General features: G+C 43.1%; 1 long non-coding RNA gene across 1 annotated transcript; it reads right to left on the bottom strand.

Annotated features, from left to right (window-relative positions):
* Window positions 1-878: 878 nt before the first annotated feature.
* Window positions 879-21326, bottom strand: LOC143671458 (uncharacterized). Its single transcript, XR_013169569.1, has 3 exons — window positions 20858-21326; window positions 18297-18375; window positions 879-3437 (listed from the first exon to the last, which is right to left on the bottom strand). It is a non-coding gene; the product is annotated as an uncharacterized LOC143671458 (long non-coding RNA).
* Between the last annotated feature and the right edge of the window lie 403 nt (window positions 21327-21729).

Here is a 21729-nt window from a genome sequence, read left to right as displayed (position 1 = left end):
AACAAACTGTGGTATATACATACGATGGAATACTATGCAGCTTTAAGACAGGATAAACTTATGAAGCATGTAATAACATGGATGGACCTAGAGAACATTATGCTAAGTGAGTCTAGCCAAAAACTAAAGGACAAATACTGTATGGTCCCACTGATGTGAACAGACATTCGAGAATAAATTTGGAATATGTCCTTGATATCAGAGTCCAGCAGGAGGTAGAAACAGGGTAAGATAATGGCCAATTGGAGTTGAAGGGATACAGACGGTGTAACAGGACTAGATACAAAAACTCAAAAATGGACAGCACAATAATACCTAATTGTAAAGTAATCATGTTAAAACACTGAATGAAGCTGCATCTGAGCTATAGGTTTTTGTTTTGTTTTGTTTTGTTTTGATTTTACTATTATTACTTTTATTTTTTTCTCTATATTAACATTCTATATCTTTTTCGGTTATGTTGCTAGTTCCTCTAAACCAATGCAAATGTACTAAGAAATGATGATCATGCATCTATGTGATGATGTTAAGAATTACTGATTGCATATGTAGAATGGTATGATCTCTAAATGTTGGGTTAATTTCTTTTTTTCCATTAATTAAAAAAAAAAAAGAGAACGGGTAATTGGAGCTGAAGGGATACAGACTGTACAACGGGACTGGATATAAAAACTCAAAAATGGACAGCACAATACTACCCAATTGTAATGCAATTATGTTAAAACACTGAATGAAGCTGCATGTGAGGTATAAGTTTTTTGGGTTTTTTTTTGTTTTTTTTGTTTTTTTTTCCTTTCTATTATTGTTTTAATTCTTATTCTGTTGTCTTTTTATTTCTTTTTCTAAATCGATGCAAATGTACTAAGAAATGATGAATATGCAACTATGTGATGTTATTAAGAATTACTGATTGTACCTGTAGATTGGAATGATTTCTAATTGTTTTGTTAATTATTTTTTTAATTAATAAAAAAATATAAAAAAAAAAAGTATTGGCAAAGTCCCTTGAGGGATGGGACAAAAAATATGGAACTATTAAACTTCACCATCAGGGAAATCCCTATTACCTTGTCAAATATTAGGGACACCCAAATCAATAGGCCAAGCCCTTGATCATGAGGCTTGCTCTTGTGAAGCTTATGTAGGTAGTGGAGCTTAGCCAACCTATAGGTATGCGTAAGAGTTACTTCTGGAGGACCTCTTTTGTTGCTTAAATGTGGCCTCTCTCTAAGCCCAATTCTTCAAGTGAAATCACTGCCCTCCCCACTACATAGGATATGACATCCAGGGGTGAAAGTCTCTCTGGCGGCATGGGAGATGATTCCCAGGGATGTCTGGCTCTGGCACTGTTGGGTCAACAATGCCATCCTGACCAAAAGGGGGAAAAGAAGTGTAATAAAGTATCAGTGGCTGATAGAGTTCAAATAGAGTCAAGAGGCTACTCTGGAGGTCACTCCAGACATGCAGGTCATGATTCAGTTAGGCATTGCTACCTATCATACCTTGCCAAACCCCAACCAGGACCATTCCAGCCAATCCTAAAGAACACCTAGGGCAATTTATAAGATTCCACAAGGGTTCCAGGCACTAGAGTAACTTTCCAGAAACCTACAACCTCCAGATGGGTCCCTGGACCAGGTAAGTCCTGAAATACAGAACTGCCAATCTTTCCGGGACTACAGCTAGTTCCATCTCCCATCCCATATTATTCACAGCCCCTTCCAACATGAAAACTTCAGAATGGCCATAGCCCAAATACCCTAAAGAGTAGAGTAGAAAGATCAAAGGTGAAGGTGGAGTTATACAGAGAAGGTAGGTTTTAGCAAATGAATATGATTGCTGAATTATATTAATATTTCCTGTAGTCTGTAGTATCGTCGAACAGCTAAAAGTAAAAACCTAAAATTGTGGAATAGTAACCCATATCTAACTCTGAATTCTGTTCTACAGTTAATTGTTGCAATGTGCTTTCAAATTTATTTCTTTTTAAAATGTTATCTTTCAGAAAAAAAGAAAACGTAGATTGTGATGAAAAATGCACAGCTGTGTGATGATACTGTGAACCACTGATTGTACACGTTGGATGATTACATGGTATGTGACTATATATCAATTAAAATTTTTTAATAAATTAAATTTTAAAAATCCCTTATATCCTGATTTCTTGGTTACTATGTGGTTTCCAGGTGTGAGCTATTATGAATAAAGCTGCTCATGTACAGGCTTCTGTCTGAACAAAAGTTTTCATTTCTCTGTGGTAAACACACAGTCACTGCATTGTTTGTAAGGAGCTACATTGCAATATACCAGAAATGGAATGGCTTTAATAAAGGGCATTTAATAAGTTACACGTTTATATTTCTAAGCCTGTAAAAATGTCCAAACCAAGGCCTCTAGGGAAAGACACATTGAATCAAGAAAGGCCAGTGGGTCTAGAACCCTTCTGTCAGCTGGGTAGTCAAGTGGCTGGCGTCTGCTGGTCCCTTGCTCCTGGGCTCCGTTGCTTTCAGCCTCTGTTCCTGTGGGGGTTCCTCACTTTGGTTCTCCAGGGCTGGCTTTCACCTCTTGGCTTCCCCAGGTTCTCTCCAGGTTCTGGTTTGTTTAGCAACTCATGGCAACTCCATGAGCTCCAAGCATCTCCACACATCCATGTCTCAGTGTTGGCATCTGTGTCACCTTTGCTCTGAAGTTTCTATCACTTCTGTCATTGTTGAGTTTTCTCAAAAATGTTTCCTCTTTTAAAGGATTCCAGTGAATTAATCAAGACACACTCTGAATGGGCAGAGTTACATCTTCAAATAATCAAAAGGTCACACCCACAATTGGACATGTCTCATCTCCGTGGAGATAAATTAATAAGTTTCTGCCCTACAATACTGAATTAGGATTAGAAGTAATGGTTGTCCCCACAAGATTGGCTCAGGATTAAAGTATTACTTTTTGGGGTACATAATACTTTCAAACCTGCACACTGGCAGATTAGAATCTTGCAGAAGAAAAGGCTGGAGAATGTAAAGATAGAGCAACTGAAACTATCCAAAATGAAAGCTAGGAAGTGTAAAAGATGGAGCATCAGTGAACTATGAGACAGCTTCACACTGCCATGTATAAATGTAATTCAAGTCCATGAATGAGAAAAGGGGCAAGAACTACAAGAAATGTATGAATAAATATTGCCTAAAGTTTTCTAAATGTAGTGGAAGCCTATAAGCTACTAATTCATGCAGAAAAATGAGTTGCAACGACAAGAAACGTGAAGAACACTACACCTACACTGTATGTCAATTAAATTGCACAAAGCCTGCAATAAAGAGAGCAGAATTCTCATCAGAAGTATCACAAGCAATAAAAAACAGTGGATCGGGTGGGCCACGGTGGCTCAGCAGGCAAGAATGCTTGCCTGCCATCCCAGAGGACCCGGGTTCGATTCCTGGTACCTGCCAATGTAAAAAAAAAAAAAAAAAAAAGAAAAACAGTGGAGCAACATCTTTAAAGAATTGAAAGCAGAAATTGTCTAATTACAATTTAATAACTCCCCCTGCAGTGATTTATATGCATTTGCATTTTAGAACCTGTTGGAAGTAAGAAGTGGAGTTACAAAAGGAAAAATATAATACAATAGTAGCAGTATTTATAAATCCCCATATGGTTCCAGTTTCTGTACACCATTATTTCTTTATGCTTCGATGACCTTCCTAGTGTCCGTTTCCTTCAGTCTGAAGCACTCCCGTCAGCACTACTTCTAGTGTATGCCTAGTAGAGAGAAACAACCTGCGCTCTTGCTTACCTGGAACTGACTTCATCTCTCCTCAGTTTTTTTTTTTTCTTTATCAAGCACAAATTCTTCTGCTGGATTTCAGAAGACTAATGGCATTCTGTTTTTTTAATTTTAATATTTTTATTGTAAAAGCTTAACATACAAGCACGTATTACTGACATAAAACATTTCATACATGGTGTACAATCCGTGCCTCCTCACAATATCATCACATAGTTGTATATTCATCGCCATGATCATTTTTTAAACATTTGCATCACTCCGGCAAAAGAAATCAGAAGAAAAACTCATACATAACCATACCCCTCACCGCTCCCTCTCACTGACCACTAGTGTTTCCATCTACCCAATTTACTTTACCCTTTGTCTCTCCTATTATTTATTTATTAATATCCATATTTTTTATTCATCTGTCCATACCCTGGGTATAAGGAGCACGAGAAACAAGGTTCTCATAGTCACACTGTCACATTGTAAATGTTATATCTTTATAGAGGTGTTTTCAAGAATCTAGGCTACTGGAACACAGCTCAACAGTTTCAGGTACTTCCCTCCAGCCACTCCAACACACCATAAATAACAAGGGATATTTATGCAGTGCATAAGAATAACCTCTAGGATAACCTCTTGACTCTGTTTGAAATCTCTCAGCCAGTGAAACTTTATTTTGTCTCATTTCTCTCTTCCCCCTTTTGGTCAAGAAGACTTTCTTAATCTCTTGGTGCCAGGTCATGCTCTATCCCAGGCTTTCTGTCTCGCGTTGCCAGGGAGGTTTACATCTCTGGGACTCATGCCCCATGTAGGGGGAAGGCAGTGCATTCACATGCTGACTTGGCTTAGAGAGAGAGGCCACATCTGAGCAACAAAAGAGATTCTCTGGGCGGGCCACTGTGGCTCAGCAGGCAGAGTTCTCATGTGCCATGCCTGGGACCGGGGTTTGCTCCCCAGTGCCTGCCCATGCACAAAAAAAAAAAAAAAAGAGGTTTTCTTGGGCTGAGTCTTTGGCCTGATTTTTCGTTGGCTTAGCCTGTCTTTACAGAATAAGTTTTGTAGGGGCAAACCCCAAGATCGAGGGCTTGGCCTATTGAGTTGGTTGTCCCCACTGCTTGTGAGAATATCAGAAATCGTCCAAATGGGGAAGTTGAATTTTCCCCCTTTCTCCCCATTTCCCCAAGGGTACTTTGCAAATACTTCTTTATTCACTGTTCAAATCACTCTGGAACTTATCAGGGCATCACACTAACATATAAGATAATGTTATAATGTGGAATAGAAGAGAGTCTAGAAATAGGCCCATGCATATTGGGTGAATTCATTTGTGACAAAGTTGCAAAGCCAATTCAATGGAGAAAGTTTTGTCTTTCAACAAATGGTGTTGGATCATTTGGACAACCATATGTAATAATAATAAAAAAGAATCAATGTGACCAACTGTAAGTATCACTCATCGCTGGTGGGACTGCACACTGGTACAGCCTCTCTGAAAATTGGTTTGTCAGGTTTCGATAAAGTTAACACACACTTACCAAATGACTCAGCAACCACACAGCTGGGTACTTATTCTATAGAAACGAAAAGTCATGTCCACACAAAACCCAGTACCTGAATACTTATCTCAGCTCCACTGAAACTGGACCCAAAATTGGAAACAAGCCACATGGCCTTCCACACTTTTAAAGAAAAAGTTGAATCAGACAATGTTAAACAGACAAGTGTGACTTTATTCAAGGGCTGCTACAGCAGGGAAGAGAGACTAGAACTCAATTTCATCCAGACAGAGGACAGCAGGATTTTTAGGGGCAGAGTAGGCTGCCAGACCAGTCCTTAAACAATGTTAAGGGGGTTGCTTGATCACTGGGAAGGGCGAGTGATTTACTGAGATTGCAATTCCGGCCATTTGGTTTTGGAATTTGTTTCCTTTTGCTGTGATTGTGTCACCTGTAGCTTGTAAGAAAGGCCAAGTGAGAGGAAGAGGGAGATAAGGAACTACCTAGTTAGGTGCCTCTCAGGTGCCTGGACATGAGGGTCAGGTGTCAGGAGTCCCTGAGAAGCCTGCCTGGAGTTCAGACAAGCTCAAGGGAAGTTAAGGGAGTCTTGGTCAGCAGTGTAATGGGTAAAGAGACTGTGGTAACTTCATATAATGGTCTGCCATGTAGCAATAAAAGGAATAAACTATTAACATGGGTAACAAATTGGAAGAATCCGTTATCATGACAACGTACTAAATGGAAAAATTTTAAAGCCATGTAAGAAAATTTTTGTACTAGTTCGATCCCAGTAGCGCTAAAACTACATTATATTTATAAAGAGAGGCAACGGGAAGAAAGCAGGTAGGGTTCATTTATTAAACAAATGTATATTGGGCACATGCTACGGGCCAGCGCTGTCTGGTTCTTGTGCTGACAGGAGCACTGGGGAGCAAAAAGGAAGCAAAATAAGCACAGCTCTTTCCTCAGGAAGGTTCCACTATGAGGTTTGAGACAGAGGGAGGGCGGCGCAATTTCTCCGTTCATCTCGCTTACAATGAATTTTCAAAACTTCCAGACTACCCTTTGTTTTTATGAAGAAAAATGAATAAAAATATTTGACAATCACTATCCAGCGACTTTTATCCCGGGGGTCCTCTTTTGTTATAAATGGGAGTTTAAAAAGCAGGAAATTGGAGTTCCGATGCAGTATGACCCTCATCATGTTTAAACTGCACCTTATAAATGAAAAACATCCCGGGAAACGTCGCAAAAGATTATTAAAGGTCATCCCTGGGTGGTGGAGTGTGGACAAGAGAAGCTTTGTTATGATTTATCGGTCTCCCAAATTCTCTACATTGAATGACGTCTATACTGAGAGACTATATTGCTAAGGGTGCGTAAATCCCAGAACAAAGTTGGGGAAAGATGCCGACAGAAGCAAGTAGAGAAGGAGAAATACAAGGGACCAAGGCGAAATGCCAATTGGAGAGCAAAGCAGTTCTGTCCCGGCACTGACGGATCCACATCCGACCTAAGACTCGGCAGGGAGCCAGGCTTAGAACTGGCGGGAACTGCTTCCTGTTTCCTGATAAAGTTCTGACCCTTTTTTCCAAGCACAAAAGGCGGGGCAGGGCGAAGCGGGCACGCTCCCCAGCGCACCACCGCCATCTAGCGGCAATAAAGACGGAGTATTCACGTTGCGGAAGATGAAACAACCTTTTCCGCTGGTTTCTTCTTTGCATTCGTCCGAATCTTGGCTGAGTAAGCGGAGCAGGAAAAGGAAAGTCTGGACACTGGGCTGCGCCTGGCCAAATTTGCCCCGCAATGTTCGAATTGGTCGGAAGCCCCCTCCCCGCGGCTCCGGAGCCATACCAAAAGCCTCAGGCCCGGCCTCCGCCCTCCCGGGGACCCGGCCTGGAGGGCGGGGCGGGCCCAGGAGTGGCCGGTTCTGCGCCTGCGCGCGGGCGGCCCCAGCGGTCCTGGCGCGTCTTCCTCCTGGGGTCCCCCGGGAGGTGACATTCCCAAAGCTGTTGTAACAGGTCGGGGAGGGATGCTACTCGGCCCGTGGGCTCTGCCGCTCCACGAGCGGGACTCTGCCGATGCCCTGGCCATTCCCACCCTCCCCCCGGCCCCCCTTGAACACGCTCGTCCCGGGCCGCGTCGTCCTCTGCACCGTCACCTCCTGGGGGTCACCGGCTCCCAGAGGATATCGGGGTGGAGACCGGGTTCCTGAGGCCTCGTGGGAGGTGCATTGAAGGCCGGGAGGGCTCGAAGATGAGCGTCCTCCTTCAGCCCTCACCCTCCCTCTATCCCAGTCTGAAAAATGAGAGGTTTTTGGACTTTTCACCTCATTTGTAATCGGTGATTGCCCCACCAGTTTCCCATCAGTGGTGGAATTTGATAGTTGAGGTGATACTGATTTCATGGGGCTCAGTGTCTCCACATGGCGTGATTTCACCGTGGTTGCTGCATTGAGAGACTTGCTGCCCGGGTAGGGCGCGTCGGCAGTGTGAATCCCCAGGCCTGAGGCCGAGTGTCCAGCCTTAGGGTCAGACTCCCACCATCAGAGTATGTGACAGCCCATCTGCTTCCCTGCACTGCCTGGGAACATTTGCTATAGTGCCTGGTGGGATTTTCCCTTCAAAGTCAAGGCTGCTTCAAACACCAGGGGTAAATAATGGGGGAGGGACAAGAGTTAAAGGAGAGGTAAAATTCAGAATACAAGGGTAAGGAAGACATAGTATATATTTTAGAACCACATCTACTCTTTGAGACCAAAGGAAGAAAAGTTCATTTCGTCCAGAACCTAAAAGTTTCTGCAGCACATAACCTAACTCAACCTGTCTGGATAGATCAAACAATTCAAAACACACATAGCTGAAAATAAGAATGAGGTCCTTTTAACCTGTATAACTTCATGTAATGGCTGGATATATCCCAGAGTATATTAAGCATATAATCAAAAAGCATTGGCAAAGTCCCTTGAGGGATGGGAGAAACAATATGGAACTATTAAACTTTATCAACGGGGAACCCTGATACTATGTCAGATATTAGGGACACCCAAATCAATAGGCCGAGCCCTTGATCTTGCGGCAGGCTCTTGTGAAGCTTGTGTATATAGCAGATAGGCATAGTTATAGGTAAGCTAAGCTTAAGAGTTACTTCCAGAAGACCTCTTTTCTTGCTCAGATGTGGCCTCTTACTCTTTAAGTCCAACTCTACAATTGAAATCATTGCCTTCCCCCCTATGTGAAATATGACATCCAGGGGAGAACGTCTCCCTGGCACCATGGGAGATGACTCTCAGGGATGAGTCTGGCCCTGGCACCTTGGGATCAACAATGCCATCCTGACCAACAGGGGGGAAAGAAGCATAACAGATAAAGTATCAGTGGCTGAGAGAGTTCAAATAGAGTGGAGAGGGTACTCTAGAGGTCACTCTTATGCAAGCCTCAGTTGGACATTGCTACCTACCATAACTTGCCAAATCTCAACCAAACCCACTCTAGCCAATCCTAAATAATACCTAGGGCATTATATAAGATTTTACAAAGGTTCCATGTACTAGGGTAACTTTCCAGAAACCTATACCCTCCAGATGGCTCCCTGGACCAGATAAGTCCTGAAATGCAGACAGGCCAGCCTCTCCAGAACATCAGCTAGTTCCATCCCCTTATTGCATATTATCGACAGCCCCCACCAACATCAAAAGGTTAGAGTGGGCATAGCCCAAATACCCCTAAAGTGTGGGATAGAAAGATCAAACTGATGGTGGGGTTATACAGAGAAGATGCGGTTTTAAAAATAAGTATGACTGCTGAATCATTACATTGATATTTCTTTTAGTCTCAATTATCTTAGAGCAGCTCCAAGTAAAAACCTAAAATTGAGTATTTGTAACCCATGACAAACTCTGACGTCTGCTGTGTATCTATTTGTTGAAGTGTACTTTGAAAATCATTGCTTTTTCTTTCTTTTCTTTGTATATATGTTACGTTAACAATTAAAAAACCTTAAAAACAAAAAAAGTCGAGGCTTCTCAAAGCACCGGCTGCCCTGTGTGGGCAGAAGCAGCCTTCTCCTCCCCATGTACAGGTACCTCAGGGTGTGGGAGCTCAGTGCCATCAGCTCTGGTGACAGGCGGGTCTCCCTGGAGACTAGGGGCCCAGAGGGAAGAGAGGATGTCAGCAGACAGGGAGGCTGTGGCTCCCTCAATCCTATCTACTCCAGACCAGGGCCCCTGTCTCACCAGGTGGCATCCTGCATTCCTTCCAGGGGCTCTGCCAAGTGTCTGCAGTGGAAACAGAGCTTTTTCATCCCTAGGAGTTCCCAGTTAAATTGTTCTACTTAACCTGAGAGCTGAAGGTAAGTAGGAGTGAGGTACATGAAGGGGGAGGAGCAGGGCACCAGACAGAGGGAACAGCTGCTTGTGGTTGTGGAAAGGAGAGAGAGGAAGTCCGTCTGAGGAACACAGGGGCCTTAGAGCGGCTGGAACACAGAGTGTGGGTGGGACAGAAGGAGGGGCCTGCTCCAGATGAGGTGCTTTGGGGTGAGCAGGGCCTCGAGGCCCTAGTCCAGGGGCCCGGATGTTACCCTAAGAGCAGCAGGCAGCCCCTGCAGAGTTTGGGACAGGAGGGACATGACCCACTGGATGAGGATTTAAGAAAGGTCCCTCAGGCAGTGGGACAGGGAGTGGGGGGAACGGGTCAAGGCTGGTGGCAGCAGGACCAGCTATGAAGTCGTGGTTGTCCAAGAGAGAGAGGGTGACCTGGAATACAGAACCGACTGTGTGAGGAAGAGAAATCAACTCAGTTATCTTATTAGAAATATTTAGGAAATAGACATAGTGGTGGTGGGGCGTGGGGAGGCAGAGGGAGGAATCAGGGATGGCTTTAAAGTCCTCTGGCCTAAGCAGCTGGGTTAGGGACCATAGAGGAGGTGCAGGTGTGTGCAAAGTGGGGGTGGATGAGCTTAGCTGTGGACACATTTAGTCTTAGTTGTCCTTAGGCCTCTACCACTTTCTACATTTGTGAATTGGGGAGTTACCATAAAGTCTCTTTGCCTCAGTGCCTATCTGTAATATGAGATTGATGACATTTTATAAAAATGATTAATTTTGGTTTCATTCATTCAGTCCAGCAGCATGTTCTCATTGTATATATAGCAGAGAACTGGTAAAATGGGGTTTTCTCTACTAAGTATATATCTCCTTGGGTTTACATATCAGCTCTGTGTATTTTCCTGAAGCAGCATGTGCTTCCACTGCTAAATAAAAATGAAATAAACTCAAGGTAACCGGTGTTTATGATCACGTGTGTGGATCCTAATGAGAATAACATCAAAATCCTGTCTGGCTGAGAAACCCATCTTCCCGCATCACCACTGTTTTAGTTTGCAAAAGCTGCAGGAATGCAATATACGAGAAACAGCATGACTTTTTAAAAGGGGAATTTATTAAGTAATAAGTTTATAGTTCTAAGACAGTGAAAATGTCCAAACTAAGGCAAGGCTTGTCGAAACTAAGATGGCCATGAAAAGATCTTGGTTCGAGAAGGCTGATGACGTTTGGGGTTTGTCTCCCAGCTGGAAAGGCACACGACGACATCTGCCAGCTTACTCTGCAAGCTTTTTCAGGGGCTTCCCTGGCCTGTTTTCTTCATACATCTCCAGAGCTCTCTGGCTATGTGAGCCCTGCTGGGTGTAAAGCCTTTTCCAAAATGGTTCCCTCTTAAAGAACTCCAGTTAGCATGGAGAATGGGTGGAGACGCATCTCCATGGAAACCACCTAATGAAAAGTTAACACCCCAAATTGGGTGGGTCACATCTCCATGGACACAATCAGACCAGTCGCACCCAGCAATACTGAAGGAGGATAAAAGGACATGGCTCCCCTGGGGTACGTAATAACTTCAAACTGGCACTACCACCATCCCTTTCACGTCCTCCTCACCCTCCATCCTCTAGCCCCTCCTTCCCTCCATGGGGTGAGGATAGAACCCTTGGAACCCAGTTTCTCTAACACTTCCCTTCTCTGTGAAGTCATCTCCCCTTCCCGGGAGGGTACCTTGGATTTGTTCAGTGCAGTCTGCCTGTGGGACTGTCAGTTACACCACGAGGTCTGTAGTTTCAGAGAGATGACTGAGCTGGATATATGGATCTGGAAATCATCAGTGCATGGCTGCCCAGCAGGGAGGGGATAAGCCAGGATTCCTGGTCAAATCAAGGATCCCCCACTTATTCCCTCTGTCACTTTGGTAAGGTTAATCTCTCTGTGGCTCAGTTTTCTTATCTGTACAATGATGGTGATCATAATATTCTTGGGTAATTCCTCATTTTTGCGTCCTTCATTTAGACCACGAAAATTTTACCTTTTGAAAACTATACTGCTGTCGAAGTGTGGTTTACTTCATTGGGAAAAAGTTAATCTTCCAATGTAAAGGAACTCAGTGTTCAGATATAGCCCATCTCATCTACAGATAATTGATTTGTGTTAAGGCAGCCAAGCCCAGTCACTGGGACAGAGCAGCCTCTTCTACAAATAGTTCCTGGAGAACTGGCTATCCATATACAAATGAACTAGAGAGAACCCTATCTCATACCTTATACAACAATTATCTGATAACGGATCAAATACCTAACATTTGAGCCAATAAAAAACATTTAGAAGCAAATGTAGGGAAAGATCTTTAATTTCTTTAGGAAATTAAAGGAGTTGGTTTAATGTTATAGGAGTTTCCTAAACTTTACACCAAGACTGCAAGCAACGGAAGAAGAAATAACTAAATGGGATGTTCTCAAAACTGAATACTTTGTGTGTCAAAGGACTTTGTCGGGAAAGTAGAAAGGCAGCTATTCAATGGGAGACAATATTTGGAAGCCACATTTCAGAAAGGGGTTTAAAATCCGAATATATAAAGACATGCTACAATTCAACAACAACAACAACCAAAACAAGATAACCCAATTTTTAAAATGGGCAAAAGACATGGATAGACCTTTAGCAAAGAACTCCAAGCGGCTCAAAAGCATAAGAAAAAATGCTCAACTTCAGTAGTTATTAGGCAAAGGCAAATCCAAACCACAATGAGATACCACCTCCCACCTACTAAAATGGCCATTAGCAAAAAAAAAAAAAACAAAGAACTACAAGTTCTGGAGAGGATGTGGAGGACTAGGCACCCTAATCCACTGTTGGTGGGAATGTGGAAAGGGGCAGTCACTCTGGAAGGCAGTTGGGTGCTGTGTTAGTTAGATTCAATTGTCAACTTGGCCAGGTGAGCATACCTAATCTTGTTGCTGCGGACATAAGCCAACGGTAAGTGAACCTCATCTGTTGCCAATTACATCTGCAGTCGGCTAGGAGGCGTGTCTGCTGCAATGAGTGACGTTTGACTTAATTGGCTGCTGCTTAAATGAGAGAGAGCAAGGTAGCATAGCTAAGCAGCTCGCCATTCCTCATCTCAGCACTTGCAGCTCAGTCCAGGCCTTTGGAGATGCAGAAAGAAGTCACCCAGGGGAAAGTTGTTGGATCCCAGGGGCCTGGAGAGAAGACCAGCAGAGACCATCCTGTGCCTTCCATGTAAGAAAGAACCTCAGTGGAAAGTTAGCTGCCTTTCCTCTGAAGAACCAACAAAATAAATCCCCTTTTATTAAAAGCCAATCCATCTCTGGTGTGATGCATTCCCGCAGCTAGCAAACTAGAACAGGTGGTTCCTCAGGAATCTAAGTATAGAATTGCCACATGATCCAGCAATCCCATTACTAGGTACATACTGGGAAGAACTGAAAGGAGGGACACAGACAGACATCTGCACACCGACGTTTATAGACACATTATTCACAATTGCCAGTAGATTGTGGCAATTGTGGACAGCTATGGACACTGGTCATAATATTTCTTTAATAATCCTTCAACAACTGTAACAACTATAACTACTTTTAAAAAGAACAGAATTACCAAAAAACTGTTACCATCAATTGTAACATATTTTCCATACCAATGGAATTGATGGTGGGGTGGTTTAAATAAATCCCATATTTTATGCATGAGTTGTCTTTTAATTTTGAAAATCGGAGTTTAATAACATTAACAAGACCCTCCACGAAAAATTTAAGTATGAATCCATCCATGTTTCTATTAACTTTATTGTTAAAATTCCTGTCCACGTGTCAATAATATACCAAAACAGCAACCAGTAACCTTTGTTTTGTAAAAAATAATTTCAATCCAAGAATTTTATTAACTGTAAATAAGGAAGGATAGTGAAATGCAAAAATATTCCAACACTTTAAACTTCTGCTTATTAGAAGGATTTTGAAAAAAATTAATCACTTTGAATCCCAATTACGAGACCCCGTTCTTTTTCTTTTTTTTCCCGTTTCTTTTTAAGATAAAAATTCTACCGCAGATTTTTACTATGCGGATCATATTCAGCACAGTATAATTCTATGTGCAACACAGTCCTATTAGATTGGGAGAATAGTGGGAAAAATGTTCTGCAATTCACAAGAATAAAACGCTAGTAGAGTAAATCCTTATTAAAACCTGTGAACCATCAGTATATTTGTGGCTTATAACCTTATGCACAGAAATTTATATTACAGAGAGAAAGTTTAAAAGGAGAGTTTTGTAAAACCAAAATTTCCCAAATAAATTTTTTCTTAATTAAAAAAATACTGAGTTTTCTCAGGTACTGCACATTTATTGCTTGCCTTCAAAGCAAACCTGCCTCCACTTTCCCTGAGACCCTCTCCTCCTCGGCCCCTTCCACAGAGTTGGGGGACACTGAGGTGGCCAAGCGGGATGCGCGGAGTGAGGGTGCAGAGGGCGACACGGCCCGGGACGAGCGTGTTCCAGGAGGGCCGGGGGGAGAGTGGGAATGGCCAGGGCATTGGCAGAGGTCCCGCTCGTGGAGTGGCAGGGCCCACGGGCCGAGTCGCATCCCTCCCCGACCTCTCCCCACAGCTTCGGGAAGGTCACCTCCCGGGGGACCCCAGGAGGAAGACGCGCCAGGACCGCCGGGGCCGCCCGCGCGCAGGCGCAGAACCGGCCACTCCTGGGCCCGCCCCGCCCTCCAGGCCGGGTCCCGCAGAGGGCGGAGGGCCCTCCTGAGGTCGTTGCTATGGCTCCGGAGCCGCGGGGAGGGGCTTCCTGCCCCGGGGCATTGCGGGGAGAGTTCGGCCAGTCCCAGCACAGTGGCTGGTCCTTGCTTTCTCTGCTGCGCTTAGTCACCCAAGATCGCGAGTCTTATAAAAGTACAAACCAGCGGAAAAAGTTACTCTTTCTGCAGTAAGGGCCGGACTCCGTCTCTGTGCCCGCTAGATGGCGGTGCTTCACCGTGGAGGGCGCCCGCCTGGATCCTGCCCCTCCTTTTGTCGTCGAAAAAAGGGCACGGAATTTCAGGGAACAGAAACCAGTTCCCGCCGGTTCAAAGTCGTGCACTGCGCTGGCTTATGCGGACCTAAAGGATCCGTGGCTGCCTAGGACAAAACTGCTTTGCTCTCTGATTGGTATTTCCTCCTATCTATGTTATGGACAGATGAGTAAAACATATGGATTAAAAATAAATAAATAATAGGGGGAACAAATGTTAAAATAAATTTAGTTTGAAATGCTAGTGATCAATGAAAGTGAGGGGTAAGGTGTTTGGTATGTATGAATTTTTGTTCTGTTTTCTTTTTATTTCTTTGTCTGAATTGATGCAAATGTTCTAAGAAATGATCATGATGAATATACAACTATGTGATAATAAAGCCAATCATCAGACAATATGAACATTCTTTTTTAATAAAAATTTTTTTAAAAAAAAGTATTTGCAAACTACCCTTGGGGAAATGAGGAGAAAGGGGGAAATCCAAGTTCCCCATTTGGAGAATTCCTGATATTCTCACAAGCAGTGGGAACAACCAAATCAATAGGCTGAGCAGTCAATCTTGGGGTTTGCTCCTATGAAACTTAGTCCTGAAAAGGATAGGCTAAGCTTAGTGACAATTAGGCCTAAGAGTCACCCCCAGAGAACCTCTGTTTTTGCTAAGATGTGGCCTCTCTCTCTGAGTTAAGTCAGCCTGGGAACTCATTCCGTTCCCTGGTACATGGGACATGATTCCCAGGGGTGTAAATCTCCCGGGCAACATGGGACAGAAAGCCAGGGATACACCAGGACCTGGCATCAAGAGATTGAGAAAGCCTTCTTGACCAAAAGTGGGAACAGAGAAATGAGACAAAATAAAGTTTCAGTGGCTGAGAGATTTCAAACAGAGTTGAGATGTTATTCTGGAGGTTATTCTTACGCAATATATAGATATTCCTTTTTAGTTTTTGGTATATTGGAGTAACTAGAGGGAAGTACCTGAAATTGTTGAGCTGTGTTCCAGTAGCCTAGATTCTTGAACACAACTGTATAAAGATATAACGTTCACAATGTGACTGTATGATTGTGAGAACCTTGTGTCTGATGCTCCTTATATACAGGGTATGGACAGATGAGTAAAATAAAGAATAGGGGGAACAAATGTTAAAATAAATTGGGTAGAGGGAAATACTAGTGGTCAATGAGGGGGGGTAAGGGGTATGGTATGTATGAGTTTCTTCTTTTTTATTTTTATTTCTTTTTCTGGAGTGATGTGAATGTTGTAAGAAATGATCATGGTGGTAAATATACAACTATGTGATGATATTGTAAGGCACTGATTGCACACCAAGTATGGAACGTTCATATGTTAAGAATGTTCGTGTTTATATTTGTTTGATTTCATCAATAAATAAGAATAAAGAAAAAAATATATATGTGTGTAGTTAAGTTTTTACAATAAAAGTATTTTTTTAAAAAGATCAAGCCTATTCATTTGGGTGTCCCTAATATTTGACAAGGTATCAGCGGTTTCCCTGGCGGTAAAGTTTAATACTTTCATATTTTTTCTCCCATCCATCAATGGACTTTGCCAGTACTTTTGATTATCTGCTTAATATATTCTGGGTTTTATCCAGGTATTACATTATGCTATACAGGATTAAAGGCCCTCATTTTTTTTTCTGATTGCTATCTATTGTAATTTCCAAAATCATTATAGTTCTCACCACCACCATAGTTACCACTGCCAAAATTTCCTCCTTTGTTGTAACCATCATATGCTCCACCCCCCACCATATCCACCACCTTGGTTTCCATATCGTGGCCCACCACCACCATAGCCCCCTCTACCACTATAACCTGTACCACAGTTGCCACCATCACCTCCAAATCTATTGTATCCACTATCGCCTCTTCCCTAACTACCTCTGCTGCCACCACCTCCACCACCATAGCCTCTTCTACCAAAGTTCCCACCATGGGCAAAGTTCACTCCATAGGCCCTCATTTTTATTCTGGGCTCCCTGTGTTTGGATTATTTAAATGATCTATCCAGGCAGGTTGGATTAGACTATGTGCTACAGAAAGTTTAGGTTCTGTACAAAATAAACTTTTCTTCCTTTGGCCTCAAGGAGCAGAGAAGGTTCTAAAATACAGACAATGTCTTCCTTACCCCTATATTCTGAAGTACCTTAATCCAAACCTGATTGGCATCATTCTAATCTCTAAATACCAGATTATAGAAACAGTCTCTCAAAATTCAGAAATAACAATAACTACTCCGGACTAAATATGACTGCTATAACAGCTTACAATCGAGTACCCTGGTTTGTTTTTATAAGTATTTTCCAAATGAGACCATACAATATTTGCTCTTTTGTTTCTGGTTTATTTTGCCTCACCAAATGTCCCACAGGTTCATTCCCAATGATGCATGACTCACAACTTTGTTCCTTTAAGGGATGACATTGATTGCTGAATCATTATATAGATATTCCTTTCTGCTTTCTGATATATTGGAGTAGAAAGGGAAATACCTGAAATCTCTGAATTGTAATCCACCTGCCCTGACCTCTGAAGATTCTATTGCTTTATCTTTGCCCCTGTGATTGCAAAAACCTTGTGACTAACCTTTATTTGTATCCAGTCACCCAGTTTTTCACGTTTAGAGTCTTGTAATCACTAGAGACAGCCCCTAATGTTTATTAAGGAAGGTTCTTGCGACAATCTAGAACCATCCCCCCCAAGTCCAAAGTTATCCTGATAACCGAGACCGGATCTAATCAAAATGGGCCCTCCTGACATGCGCAGTAGCTTAGATTTGAACATACCAGTCACCTACTCCTCATTATACTATTCTGCCATTTTCTTACCTGTGCCTAACATGGAATCCACCTGTGCATGCTCAGTAATTAGATCACCTCTAATTATGTCATCTGGGGCCACTCTGCTCATTACCTTAAACCCTGATCATTAAAACCTCAGATCACCTGCCCAGGCTGTGGTCTATTACAGGCAACTTAGAGACCGGAGATCCATTCATTTTCTTCATAGTACGCTGGTACCTAGGAATTTCTATTAACTAAATAGTGGCTAACAACATATGCTGGGTAAGGCAACACAGAACACATGACAAATATTCTCAGTTCCATGGACTGGCTGTAAACACAAAAAAAGGCAAACACACATCCTAGAAAGAGAGTCTCTTAACGCTTTAGAAAATGAAACCTATGTGTCCAATTAACTAGAACATTTATATTCTCTGGGCCATCACTATCCCAAACAAACTCTTATGTGTGGCACATTTGAAAAAGTATTTTAACCCAATATCTCCCAACTGATTTTCACATGTCTCAAGGAATCTCTCAGGGTTGTTTTTCTTCATGTAGAAAGCCAGTTCTCAGTTATAGGAACAGGAAGATTTCACAAACAAGCTTTTATGAAAAAAATACTGACACTTTAGAAAGGAACACCAACTCACAACTCACCCATCTTTTTGTCATTCTTTTCACTCTTTCTCCCTCCACTCTTTCATGTGAAATGAAATAATAACCACACACATGAAATTTCTCACAATTCTCTACAGAAGGCATTACAGAAGACCAGCATTTGGGGGCAGGGAGGCGGCTGGGGCAATAAATGTTACGTCCTCCCTTCCTCATCTCACCCCATCGCATTCCTTCACCAGTCACTCACCCCAGTCAGGTAAGTTCTTGTACCAAATCTCTGCTTAAATCAGCTCGGCTTCAGGTTTCCTTCATCTTCCCACGCAGCTCTGAAAGAGAAGAGAACATGAGTGAACCCAAAAAATAGTTACTGGTCAGAGCTTCAGGTTGATGGGTGATGTCCTTCAGTTTACTGTTTCCTCACACATCCCTCACCTTTCTGCATCCAACCCAAAAGGTTTACTGAGTTCTTATCCTGACTTCACCTACCACATGATGTAGACAAAAAGGTGTGATAGATGACAGCTGCCATTTGTGTAGTGCCTTCAGTGTGTCTGGTCATGTGAGCTAGAGGGTTACATCAATGATCTCACTTTGGTTTCCCCAAAACCTTTAAACTATGCAGCCTTATTGTCAATTTACAAATGGGGAACTGGAGGCTTAGTGAAAGGGACTGACTTCAGTGGCAGGGTCTACACTGGAATCCACTGAGTGTAAACTCTTCTTAGCAGGGTCATTAGAAAAGGATGTTTAAGTCAAAAAACAACCAGTGATGCCCACCTCTGAGAGTGAAACAAGAAATGAAGAGATTATTGACACATGGTCCTTGCCATGGGGAATAAACTGGCCACAGACAGTTTTGGACAGGGTGGAGATAAAACACACAACGCCCTCTCCCTCCCTTTAATGAGCAGAAATCTAAGCAGAGAGATTTCCTATGTTCACTCATTTATACGTATCATTTCTACTAGACACACAGCTCATATAATAATATGTATTCACTATGAATGGGGAAAGGTGGTTATTACATTGGTATGATAAGGTTCTGGATGAAACATGAGGGTAAATGACACAAACAGTCTTTGAGGGAACAGAAATATGAGCAGAGGCATTTCCTCTATCCATTCACTTACAATACATACTTTCCATTAACAAGTTCATGTATAACACTAGCTCCACTGCATGGAGGGGGTAGCACGTGTCATCAGCACTAGCATGATAAAAGTGCTCTGAGCACCTGCTGGGGTCCAGGCTCCGGGATCCAGGCTTTGGCGTCTCGGTGCACACAGGCTCGGTCCATGCAGGATAACAGTCGGCAAACAGCTCACAGATTGTGAAACAACCATGAAGAAAACCAGGACAGGGGTGAGCCCGTAGGGGACACTCAGAAGAAAGAAGAGAGATCTGGTTCCCAGGTGGTCAGGAGCGACTTCCAACAAGGGGTGGTATAATATTATACAATATCATCACCCCCATATGCACACATGGTAAGTGATGATCAAAGAGGTTAAGCAACTAAGTCAAGGCCACACCCCTCATTATTGGTGGTGACCATTTTCCACGTAGGTGTTTTCTTATACAAAGGTCTTTGCTCATTACACCAATCTCCCTCTTAAAATTGTCACCTGTTTTAGACAGTGTGCACCCTTGGCTTCCCTACCCTTGGCTCTCCTTACCCTTCAAATTCTTGTGATCTGCTAAATACAGTACAGATTTTTGTTGAAATGCATCAGACATTTTGACTGTAAATTTTTTCTTGCCACTTTAGCCAGCCCATTTTCCTGAGTTTTCATTGCACCCACAATAATGAGAACTGATGACTGCACTCTACTGTGTGCATATATCAGAAAATCTTAAATAAATGAAACATGATCGATATGCAATTAAAAACAGTAAAAGCAGAACTTCGGGAGAAAAGTATTCAGTAACACTGAATGAACTGTCAAGACATGATATCAGAGATACCACCCCTTTGATAGGGACTTGGTGAAATTCTGCTAGTTTCCACATATGAAATCTGTTCTTTTTATTCCTCTCTCACCATTGCTGGTATATGAGAGGCTCAGTCAAGAGAGGCCATGAAAGTTTCTTTTGACAAAACCAACAAAGAAAAGAATTCTAAAACACACATGCACAATTCTAAGCCAGCATACATCCTACCCATAAACAGGGGCCTGTATATATGGGGAAATTGTATCGGGAATGCAAATGGAAAAAAGGAGTACTCATAAAACCAAATTTCTAATCACAGTAGATTTCTAATGCCCAGGATCTGCCCTATTCCAGCAAACTAGACAACTGAAGATGCCCTCCTCCTCTAAATATGTTACCCTGGCCCTTGTATGTGACAACACCATCTAAATGCCTGTATACCAACCAGGAATCACACGGAATATGAAAACATGTCTATTCATAGATCAAGTCACCGTTGGTCTTGAACTCAAAAAGTTTCCAGAAAGAGGTTCTCTGACGATTTCAATATGGGATATGGAGTCTCCTTGAAAACAACTGAATTCTTTCTCTTTATTTTCTCAAGGAGGAGCGGTGTGGGGTGGAGAGGTAGTGAGCACTGATTCTAACGTCCTTATTTCCCGAGTGCTTAAAGAATGACAGGAGGAAGTTTAAATATCGTTATTTCTCCACTTAAAAACGCCCATCCCCAAATGGAAGATAATATTCCATACACACATTATAAAACCGCAATGCAATTCAGGGATAGAGCGCCTGAGAAATAGACTGCTCACTTGGAAAGCGCCACCACGGTTCCCCAAAAAGAAGGACACTGTTCCCACCGCCCGAAGGCGCACTGACCTGTTCCAAGGGAGACCTGGCTCTAGAGCTCCTGGGGGCGCCTTCTTTCCCGGGATCAGGTCCCCGCCTCGCAGACGCCAGCGCGCTGCCGCTTCTCCTCCGCCCACGAAACCAAGACCGCCCCTCAGAAGCGAAGGGTTAAGAGCACCGAGAGGAGCAGTCCTCCGGAGTGCCTAGAGAAGCCACACCCAGGAAGGTGCAAGGTGCGGGCGCTTTCAGTGGCGTCACAGTGACGCGACTCGTTAGAGAAACTGAGTCCTAAATTCCCGCCTTAGCCAAGTGAGTCCGGGGTTTCGGCCACAGGCGGCTTCGTGTGTGAGGACAGGTTGGGTTGTGCGAACCCGCGAAGTAAAGCTCTGCTCCGTGGAGAGAAGGGGCTGAGATGCGTCCTCTGCAAAGTCCCTTGGCCGCCCCAGGGCGCTCCTCCCCAGGAGCGTGTTGATGGCGGAGGAAGGTTCCCGGAGCCCAGAGGAAGAGTTTCCGGGTCAGTGGGGAGGGGCTTCATAGAGAAGGGTCGTGGGTGCGGGGCTCAAGGCATTGAAGGGCGGGGCTTCTGTGACTGGCTCATTATGCTGTTTGTGTTATAGCGTGCACAGATTTGGAGAAATACCCATTTGATTAAACACATTTTTGATAGTGGTCTTATATTCAACATATTTCCCATTTCAACCACCTTCATGTAAACAATTTACTGGTGGTAATTACATGCCAGGTGTTGTAACATCACCACCATCCATTGCCAAAAGTTACCAAAACCTGTTGAGAAAGCCTGCTTGACCAAAAGGGGGAAGAGAGAAATGAGACAAAATGAAGTTTCATTGAGTGAGAGATTTCAGAGTCAAGAAGTTATCGTGGAGGTTACTCTTATGCAT

This window comes from Tamandua tetradactyla, chromosome X (genome assembly GCF_023851605.1).
Source record: "Tamandua tetradactyla isolate mTamTet1 chromosome X, mTamTet1.pri, whole genome shotgun sequence".
Lineage (NCBI taxonomy): Eukaryota > Metazoa > Chordata > Mammalia > Pilosa > Myrmecophagidae > Tamandua > Tamandua tetradactyla.
Note: the sequence above shows the minus strand (reverse complement) of the source record. Positions and strands in the feature narration are given on the sequence as shown.